This window comes from Periplaneta americana, chromosome 13 (genome assembly GCF_040183065.1).
Source record: "Periplaneta americana isolate PAMFEO1 chromosome 13, P.americana_PAMFEO1_priV1, whole genome shotgun sequence".
Classification (NCBI taxonomy): domain Eukaryota; kingdom Metazoa; phylum Arthropoda; class Insecta; order Blattodea; family Blattidae; genus Periplaneta; species Periplaneta americana.
In genome coordinates this window covers 125,168,397-125,179,548 of record NC_091129.1, presented here as the reverse complement: position 1 = coordinate 125,179,548, position 11,152 = coordinate 125,168,397, and the positions used below count along the sequence as shown (strand labels likewise).

Here is an 11,152-nt window from a genome sequence, read left to right as displayed (position 1 = left end):
ACGAATAAGCTCATTATTCTCGAAAGTCTATTTGTTAAGAACATGAAATGTCACAATTTTCACTCAAATACCGAGTATACTTTTGCATTCCTACCTGAGACAACAGAATAAAACCATTCCATGTCATCGACGGTAACGTTTACTTTATTATCCGGGTTTGAGCTTCTCGAATCTTTCCGTTCTCCCTCTTCTGAGGATTGAACAACATTACACTCGAGCACACAACTCACTCGTCATTACAAGCTTAAAACGGAATACAAACGCGAGACAAGGGGCATACATTACATTTTTACGGGGAGAGAGACAAATTTACATTTCTGCAGCTGGATTTATAGCTAGAAAAGTTGCCGATTCAGTCCCTGTGGACGAGTGAGTATGAAGATGAGGGAAATTTGAAGGTGACCGTGGACAATTCTAAAAATAACTGCAGCACAGTATGGAACTAACCTTAAATAATAATAATAATAATAATAATAATAATATCATCGCACTTCAGTGACAGAAATGTATTTCGTAAGAAGAGCATGGGGCTACTGTATTCGAAGTGGTAGAATACTGTAATATTCATAACAACGATCTAGCCCAAGACAGCTACGAAATGCAAAACATGTAGGCTATACTGGTACTGTATTATTGAATTCTGTACATATTTGTGGTTTTCCTCCGATATTTCCACGAGGTCACAACCGCTTCCTTTCTTATGTTTACTACGAACATCAGTTGATATAGACAGTTTTCAGATAAATGTAGCGAATTGCAGTACTTCACTTCTCTCCAGGGAGAGGATAGACAAGGAATATGTATCCTTCCTTCGTACGCCCAAGAAAGTTTCGGGATTTATTACTCATCTCTATTACTTCTTTGGGTGTAAGAAGCAGTAACTTCGTCACTTTTACGCCAATTCCAAAACTGACAATCCCTGAAAAAAACATTCGTATCAGCACTTCCTAGTATTTTCAACAAGTACTATTGCCACTAAGGCAATTATGATCTATGTCCATATACGGAAATGTTTAAATTGCGTAATCATGTATACAATAATACTAGTATGATGGAATATAAATTGAATTATTAAATAAAATACATTATTTCTTCGCCAGAAGTGCGCAATAACAGTATTTATTTTGTTCATTGTTGCGGCACAAAAAAACCATCAGTTTTAATTTACTTTAACCTTGCGAACTTTGCAACTTAGGTCAAAGTCACACGAAACAGTGCTGTTTAAACAAACGAAAAATGACGATGGTTTCAATGAAGGAAATTATTAAGACAAAGATATATCTGATGCAGGGAAACCCGGATGTCCATATATATTTTTCTTTATCCAGTTCACCTTCCGTATAGATTAGACACGATAATAAGATTCTGCAGTATTTAACTTTTCCATAGTTTTAATGTAAATGCTTGGAACAAAGTTTGTGTTAACATTTTCTTACCATTAACATTTTTGTAAATCCTTATTCTTAATGTGCTGAGTGATGTTTAACTAATTAGGCTGGGATGGGCCAGAGGTATTTCCTCATATTCTGAAAAATTGGTATATCCCGATTTTTGGGTCTCAAAAGCTGCCCCATACAAAATAAAAAAAGTGTTAAAATCACAGTATTGATTAAATGAATGAAGATGTATTCTGACACGGAAAATATAATTTCTCTTTGTTCACGAAATAAGAAATGTGTATTTCGTTGATACATATTTCTTATTACACTGTTTTAGAGCGGAACATCTGTTTGAGTAAATTAACAAGAAAAATATATTTTATTCCGAATTTTACCATATTTTAAAATATGAAAATGTACCAAGTTATCATAAAATTATGTACAGTTTTAAATACATGCAGTATAAAATACTATACTTTTCCGTATTGTAAAATTATGCTACAAATGCTTCAATATACAATTGTTAAGGAAGTCCTCCAAATGTAAAATTGCCAAGGCATAAAGCAAGACGCACTGAGCAGTCAGCAAAATCTGAAAAAACTATTGTTTTTTTTTTTAACCTATTACTTAAATTATTTCTAATGTTAAATTTAGTCTTTAGCTAATTGTTCAACAATTTCTAGATTCTTTTGCGGAAAGTTTTGTTGAGGCATCTGAATAATAGCGTCTGAAAACTTGGAATTTTAACCTTTCAGCACTTGGGTTCCCACAGAAAAATATGATAGCATTCAGAATTGTTGGTGTAACACCTAAACTCAACAAAGCTAAATTACAATTTTACATTACAATGCGATTTATTTCTATAACGTAAAATGCTAAACACACTTTTATTTTCCTTTCGCCCAACCTTTCCGATATGTTACACTCAACAGCTGAAGGACGACTCACAAATTTTTGTTCCCCACCAGAGTTTCCGAATAATTTGCTATGGCGCATTGAACTTTGGGGCGTCATGTCATAGAAAAAATTCTCACTATCAGTCGGTTTGAACTCATGATACTTAGGTCGAGGCATGCACGTAACCAACAAAGTCAGTGACCCCTTCGTAAAGTGCTCTGCTTCTTCAAACGATATTACTTACACAAGCCATTTATACGAAACAACTAGTATACATAATTTTTGGGGCGAACACACAGAAATTCTCTCCAGCTCACAGAAGTCTGGAAAGAGACAAAACATCTTCCCATTACATGACGCACAGATTGAGGAAACAGCCACCGATCACACTCAATGGCTGTTACCTTCAGCCAACTCTTGGCAAACATCCGGCGTGCTCGCTCTCATTCCGTGACCAAAGCCGCTAAATCTAGATTCATGACAGCAGATGGTTCTTCATTGGAAGCATCGTGTCCAGCCCGCCTCTAATCGTCGAGATAACCTGAATAGCTAGCAGTCGGCACGGGAACGGATTGTTAAGATTAACAGCAGTCGAATCACGGCAGGTGGACTGTACGTAAGCACGCTCATCCCACTGCCAAACTGGGAAATATGTTGAGTGAATACATTACAAAATCTCGTGATATGTATTTGGTAATGTGTGTCAAATTGAGTTTAGCAGTAGAAATCGCTTACTGCTCGTAACACGGACTATAACATTTCGTAATGGAACGTCAGGTTATGCTGCGCATCCCGCGACTGCAGAATATCTATTCGTATGTCAACAATACATTATCTTTTGTTAAAAACCTATTTAAGTAAATTTAATGTATTTATCTCTAGACAGATTTGGTGTAGATGGTTTTCACACACACACATCGAATATTCACTTGAGTCCCGCGCAGTGGCATCGTGATCTAAGGCATCCTGTCTAGGACTCGCGTTACGGAATGCGCGCTGGTTCTAGTCCTCATGGGGGAAGAAATTTTGTCATGAAATTTCGGCCAGTGTATGGGACCTATGCCTACCCAGCTTCATGATGCACTTGGGGAGCTACGATATGTAGCGAAATCCGGTTGCGAAAGCCAGCTTATCTGGGGAGATTATCGTCTAACCACACGATACCTGCATTCTGGTTGGATAATCGTCCACCTCTGCTTCGGCATGTGAACATGAGGCCAGCAGCCGGTTGGTCGGTCTCGGACTTTCAAGAGCTGTGGCGCCATGGATTATTATTATTATTATTATTATTATTATTATTCACTCGGGACACTTGAGTTTTAGTTTACACCTGTTAAAGAGCGCGGATCGAGGAAAGTTTGTTCCCTGGGGAAAAAATAAAGTTTGTTATGGAAATAAAGTGATGTGACGGAATAAATATAAGATCGCAAACATTCCAATAGATTTTGAATAATTTGACAAATAAGCAATAATAATAATAAAGTTAAAAAGAAAGTTATTTAGTAAATGTTTGTGTGCATGAAACTAGGATTGCCAACTTTTTTTTGAAGACAATATGGGAGACTAAGGAATCGATAAAATTTCACATAGAAAATAGACAAATTATTGAGTTTAGTTACTAAAATACAACTTTATTCTACACTTCGACAGCTAGGTTTCAATTAAAGTATTTTGAGACAGATTTTATCCCGCGTAATAGTTGAAGTCAACTGCAGTTTCCAGCTCTGATTTGATTAGATGTGTTGTGCCAGAGCAAGATGGCTCAAAGATGGCCCTGGTTGTGCTCATGTTTCGAACATCTGTCCGGTTATTGTTTATGAGATGAAACACCCTCTATGTATGAGCATTAGTACATGGTAAGCTTAGAACAAAACTAGCCAGTTTTTCCACATTTGTAACATTAATGTGGTTTGATTTTTTAAAAGGGTGAACACTAAAACCCATTTCTGGCAAGCATTACGTTCCATAAAGACTGCATATTTTAATGCATCTCTTGAACAACAAAATTAATCATATAAAATAATAATTCGCGGCAAAATCAAATGCTTAGAATAAAGATTTTTACATTACGCAAAACATTAAGGAGAAAAATGCTCAAAGAGAAGAAAAATACGGAAGCCGTGAGACTGTTAAAAATTAGGGGCAAATCAGGAGATCCCGGGAAATACGGGAGCGTTGGCAACCCTACATGCAACTCAACCTTTACGTGAGTGCACGCGACTATTTTTCTATACTACCATATGCTTTCCATACGGGAGTTTTTAAGAGAGCGTACTTAAGTTTTTGTGTATAAAAGTGGAAATTATTTGGGGCCAGAAATTCGGACTGTAACTGTGACTTGTCTACGTTGTCGTTTAGTCAACTGTCCGAAGACAGGTCTGAACCTCACAAGTGATACCAACGAGGCACTACTTATGAGGCAACTAAGCCAGGAGATAATGGGTGGGTGGCCAGTTTCTTTCCCCCTCCATTGCATACATCGCCGACTTGCTACATATTACACTAGTCAGACTTCAGATGTATACAAACAATTGTTCTTCCACTGACACACATCGTCAAGTGAGGTGTACTGCCTGATAATAGAAGTACATACAGGCCAGAACCTCAATCAGAGGATACTTTGTCTATGAAAGTAATATTTTTTTTTATCTACGTCCGTATTAGATAGAATTACACTAATTTTAAAAAGTAATAGATTAGGTAGATATGTAACTTCCAAACTTGCTGCCTTGAATATATTTCCATTTGAAACTCCATTAGCTTCTAAAGAAAAATAAAATCATTTTGTTGTCTTCCTTACAGATTGTTAATTTTGCGAGGCAATTTGTGTAATTTTTGAAGTCCTTTATTTTTTTTCTAAAAATAGGCTTCTCGACAGGAGGTATGATTACGTAAAATAATTAATCTTAAAAGTATGGATGTGGAACATCAATTTTTCTTAGCTGTAAAACAAACCTTTGGAAAACAAATCGTATGAGCCAATTTAAGTAAATCGCCATTTCATTTTATCGTTTGAAAGACCAATTCATTATGAGAAAACCATAATTTCTGGTTGAATTGATTTATGTAAGAATCTGAATGATGTCCAATAGTTAACATTTTTCAATACCATAGAAATGAAACGGTGTGTTTTTTTAATGAAAATATGGAAATCTATTTTTACAGCATCACATACTTCTTTATGCAAGGTCGGTCAAAAATAGCTTTTCCCAATATTCGTTTTTGGGTTTCATATTTTTACACACATACAGATGTCGTAACTTGAATAAACGAATAGCTGGTGTAATAAGTGTTGGATTGACAACCATGTTCGTGACGTCACTGTTTTTCCGATGTCATGTCTCCATTGTGAACAAAATCTGTAAAGAAATGTGTAGTCAAATGTAAATTGAATGTATAAATGTAAGGAAGTGTTTGGGGAACGCGACTTTTGACTCACCTTGTACTTTGTATGAGAATATAAATACAGTAGTATTGAAAGTTATCTTTCACCATAATTTCGATTACTATTAATATAAAGTTTGGATTTTTTCACGTATACTTCGTTAATTGTGTATCTCACTAAGCTACGAATAATTACTGGTCCAAATTAAGCATGCATTTTATTTTACACCAAGTTCACAGTCAAGAAATTGGACAATACTCCCTTGTTTATGTGGAGTCTTTCGTAGTCAGTGGTGATGTCAAGTGCTGGAATTAGAACTGAAGCTAATACTAAAATAGCTAACATAAGGTCCCGTCCAACATCTGTCACGATAAAAGGATGAAACTGAACAAAATGTAGTCAATGTTAAGTTTAATTCTTCCTTTTCTTATTTATATAATGGGTTGCAGGAATCTTTACGCAACAGATTCTCTTTGCGTAACGTCGGTAATGTGTCAGGTAAATAATACGAGTTAGCTATTCACTATTTACGTTTCCTGCATCAAAATTAAATAATATACAGATCGTGACATAATTACGACAAGCTTTATACAAGGTGATTTGTAAACTGACGGATCCACAATCGTTTGTGTTTGTTTTGAATCCATGTCAGCGAAGAGTACATCCATGCGTTGTTTCCAAATCGTTAAAACTACCAAACCAAAACTTTCTTATAATAAAGTATTATTCTGTAGAAGCCCTATGAGTAATAAGTACGGTAGAGTAAAATGTGCGAAAGGTGCAGACGAAGTAACATTGCTGGCGAGTCATGACAAATTATCGTACCAATGCCACATTCATATGTCAACGTATCCTGAACTACCTCTAAAACGTGGGCGATCATGATACTACGCAATGAGTTTAAGCTTAAAATAATTCGCTCTTTATAGGGTTATTTCAAAACTGTGAGACAAGATTTGTTCTCGTGAAAAAAATGGATTCACTTCCTGTGATTTAACGAAGGCTCCACTTTATAAAGTATAAGTTCTACAAGTGGCGAAAATTAACTTAAGATTCCTATATTCAGTAGTAGAATACTCTCTCCCTTATTATAAGAGCAGCAAATGAATATTTTTAACGTCAGTGACAGAATACATAAAAAGATATGCACGTACTGTTTGGCGATGAATGAAGGAATACTTTTACACAAAAACACCCGAAGTTTACTATTTCACACGATTTAAAATAGTTCCGTTTTTATAGTGAGGTAATGTTTTACTTTAGCCCATTCTTCGGTATTACAGCAACATCTGGCTTGTATTACAAGACTGGAACGCATCTTTCCTAAATTACAAATCGAAGCGAAGAACTGTGACAGCAGATGGATTTTAAGCCAGGAAGAACACATTCTCTGAAGCTGTTGATACTGGTAGCCATGAAATATTTTTGAAGACGTGTGAAGTGCGAGACTGGAATGTAACAATGCTTGAGTCAAGTGGCAGCTTTCGGGGACGGTGATCGTGGCTATCTTCGAAGATATCAGATTTAAAAGCCTTTTTGAAGTAACGGCTCTATGGGCAGACAAAGGGTGTCAGTGTGTGAAGAAGGATAATTTATCTGTTCAAATGCAACGTAGACACAAGCGCTTACGTACGACGCACAGCATTGTTATTCTACTGCAAGCGCAGTAGGCGATGCAATCATCTTTCTGCACGTGGCTATGAAGGTATCTGCGTCAGTGCTATTTGAACATTAAAACTTACGTTATCCAGGCATCGATCTCAAAGTATAATTTATTCCAAGTGGACTGTTTCCGAGGTCTATCTGATAGTGTAACATCAATTTAAATACAGAATAAGCTATTCGAGCTCCATACACACAATTTATAGCTAAGAGTTCGTTTGTGCAGTTAAAATACATATTAGTAATACTACATAAGCTTATTATCAGCATTAGTAGAAGCATCAGATCAAATATATATAGATATACGTACAATAAAAACAAGCAGAAATTATTCCATCAGTGCTTATAATGTAAATTAAAAATGAACATTAGGAAGCAGGAAACTTCAGTCACATTTTTACTATAATCGAGAATAAACCAATTCAATATCTTTACATTAATTTAGTGTTCTATTTTGTCTCGAGAACAGTTGTAACCAAATTTATTACATTCTATATTCAACCTCAAAGCGTTAGAAGATTAAAACAGCTTATTAACGAAAATCTAAAAAAAATTGTGTTTTCTCCACAATATGTTGCTCTCTTTCAGTGCCGGACAGTTGGCTATGAAGGTTATTAGCTAGCGTTCTTGTACTACGATATTTTTATTCTCCATAGTAAGTGCTAATCTGCTGTACAAAGGAGAGTTCAAGGCTGCGATATCTAAATACTGTTTATTCGTATCAAGTGCACACATAATCAGGGCAATAAAATTCAATATTGGAGGAAAAAACTTAACGCATCATTATAGTGTGAAGAGAAATTTATTACTTAGGCGTGATATCTGACATTTAATGACCTATTTTAGAAGCAGTTAAATATTATATCATCAGTTAATATGAAATCAAAACCTGTATTGAGCGATGATGAATCCTGTAGGAAACGTCGGAGATATTAAATCGAAACACGTTCAATTCAATTGAATTAAACTGAATAATCCAAAATATTCTTCACAATCCAAACATTGTCAGAATTTGAAACCTCATAACATTCATACAATAACCAGAAAAAGAATAACATTCAAGGCCACCAAATTTTCCTCTTGTGCTTATGACGCAAAAATCGCTGTTTGTTCGAATGTGGGTAATACACTTTCACTAAGATTAAATTTCACTACATGAATAACAGACTGCACTATTTCGAAATAATGCAACCTGGCTCATAAACAAATGAATATTTTTAAGCGTTATATTATTATTATTATTAAATTTCTGTGGAGCAGGCAGCACCGTCTTAAGGGTACCAAAAATTTATACATCCCGTGCCTAATATGGACAGAATCATGCCAACTACCTCGGGCTCGGGGTCGGGATCGGGTTCGATTTCGGGTTCTGGCTCCGTGTCGCGGCCTGCCTCGACTGTGGATTCCATGCAGGGAATCCACGTCCATGGGAGTCTGGAGGCGGCGCCGTTCGGGAGGTCGACCACAGGCCACCAGGACGACTGGACGAGTGTCATCTGGGGCTGCGGCGGAGGAGGTGGTGGCGCCGATTGCGATAACTCGCACATTTGTTGCTGCAGCAACTGGTGCTGGGGCTGATGGCAATACAGCTGCTGGGGCGGCTCGCAGTACAGACCGAGCTGATGGTGGTCGGGTTGCGACCAGTCTGCTTCCATGCCGCTTTGTACGAATCGCACGGGAAGCATTTATACAACACGCATTACGTACACACGAAAAAAAAAAAAGATATATATTACTTCGTCACACGGTCACTACTGCTGCGACAAGGAATACAATTTTTTTTAAACTAAACACCCTGGAGCCGTGTTGCAGCCAACGACAACAACGATTTGACAAATTTCCATGTTTAAACGCACAAGTCAGGTCAAGATGCTATTTCGAGCACATCACATCGATTGAAATTTACACGGCCCGAACAACCAGCACTTGTTTCCAAAAAACGTAACACATGTCGACTGCAGCACCGAATCTTAACACTGTTGTGTAGGGCGCCATCACCACCGCCGCCGCCGCCACCTCCAGCGCCACTCAAAGACGATCACCGCAAGCGCAGAATCTGCAGCAACGACCTGCACAGCTGGCCGGCCATCTCTTCGACCAACACGCGCACTCGCGAACGGACGGCATAGCGGAGTGGCTACCTCGTGACGAAGCCGATTCAAAAATAGTCCGTCACACCAGAAATAGATATCCATTGGTGAGAAAGGAGCATGAACCATCCACCACGACTCATACTCATACTTGCAGCATTAAAACAACGTTAACATTGTCACAAGAGACTGCGGCCAAACAAGCATAAACATGTCGCAACTTTTGCCGAGAAAGATGGGTTAGCTTGAGAGTAAAAGCCGTGCTATTCTTTCTTAATGTTTTGCGTCCTTTTAAAGACCATAATAATGTACTTACTTCATTAAAAAAAAACAGAAGATACAATAGGTCATTTGTATACTTACCAATAAAATACTGCTACATATTTCAACATTACAGTATATCTAATGCTCGCTATCTGACCGCCATTATTCCCACACCATGCGGTTGAAAGCATCACTGAATCTTCGTAGGCGTGAAGTCGAGGACGGTACACAGGGGAGATACGGTATTTTCTTAGATTTTATATCAATGGTCAAGTGTCTGAGTTGGTGCATTTTTACAGACTATGGGCTACGTCTAAAATGCTTCCGTCTCAGACTGAACAATCGTGATTATTCCTATTCCAACTTAAGGAACCATCTATACCAAACAGTAACTTAATTAACACGTCAGTGTATTTGTATTTTAAGAATGTTTTTCTTCATCTTTTATTATTTATCGAATTTGTTTCTCTTACTTTAATATCTAATTGCAATCGCATTTGTTAAAGTCAGTAACATACTTTATATTATACTTGATTAGTATACTTTGTCTTATGGCAGACCATGAAATGTATAGTAAGTTTGGAATTAAATTAATTAGTTACGAGTGTTGATTCTTTTTAAACTATCAAACGTCACAATAAAAAAAGTATTTGTTTATGTAACACGGAGTGACTGCATTTCGAGACGCAAATGGATGAATAGTACTGTAATTTCAATAATGAAAGGATCAACGTGTCCAATTAGACTTAGAGTAAAGCAATGTTTAATTCGTGTAAGTGCTGAGTTTTATACTTCCATACGTCACAAAAATAGTTTTATTAGTGATCTCGTAACACGGAATAACTATATTTCGAAACGCAAGTGGGAAGAATATTAATGTAACTTCAAACAGTGAAAGATTCGACTATCTAATTAGGGTAAGCAAAGTTTAAAACATTTTTCATGATTGTTAAGTGTTGTTACATGGGAAGTATGTAAATAATACAATAGTAGCAAAGTTTGTAACATATATACAAATAATTGGATGGATATCCTCTACATTATCCTCTATTTCCCACAGATAATTTTAAATCATATTTTAATATTACCAAAATGGTATTGTTCATACTCAAATTTTAGATATGGAAAATTGCGATTTCTCCAATGAGGAAGTTCCACAAATATGTCGAAAGTAATTTAACATTAAGATATACGCCGACTTTTGAGAAATGCCTCCTTTCATTATTAAATAATAATTATTTTTTCTCAAATTAGCATCTTCTGAAAGACAAAGTTCAACTTAACAACTTTACTTAAATTGAACAAACTTACCTTTTTAAACTGAGAATGCTTTCACCATTTTCTCCATGCAAACACTGCCTGCTGTTTTACTAATATAAATACTTGCAATATGTAAATTAAACATATGAAGTTTATATTAAGTGTTGTGTAACTTATATAGACCCTCCTCCTCTTAACAATCCTTTTCTCTTTAT

The 11,152-nt window shown here is 36.4% G+C and overlaps 1 protein-coding gene across 8 annotated transcripts in view; it reads right to left on the bottom strand.

The window, feature by feature from the left end:
* Doa (Darkener of apricot) overlaps nucleotides 1-11,152 on the bottom strand; it is a 108,085-nt gene that overhangs the window by 20,325 nt on the left and 76,608 nt on the right. The gene's annotated exons all lie outside the window — the stretch shown is intronic.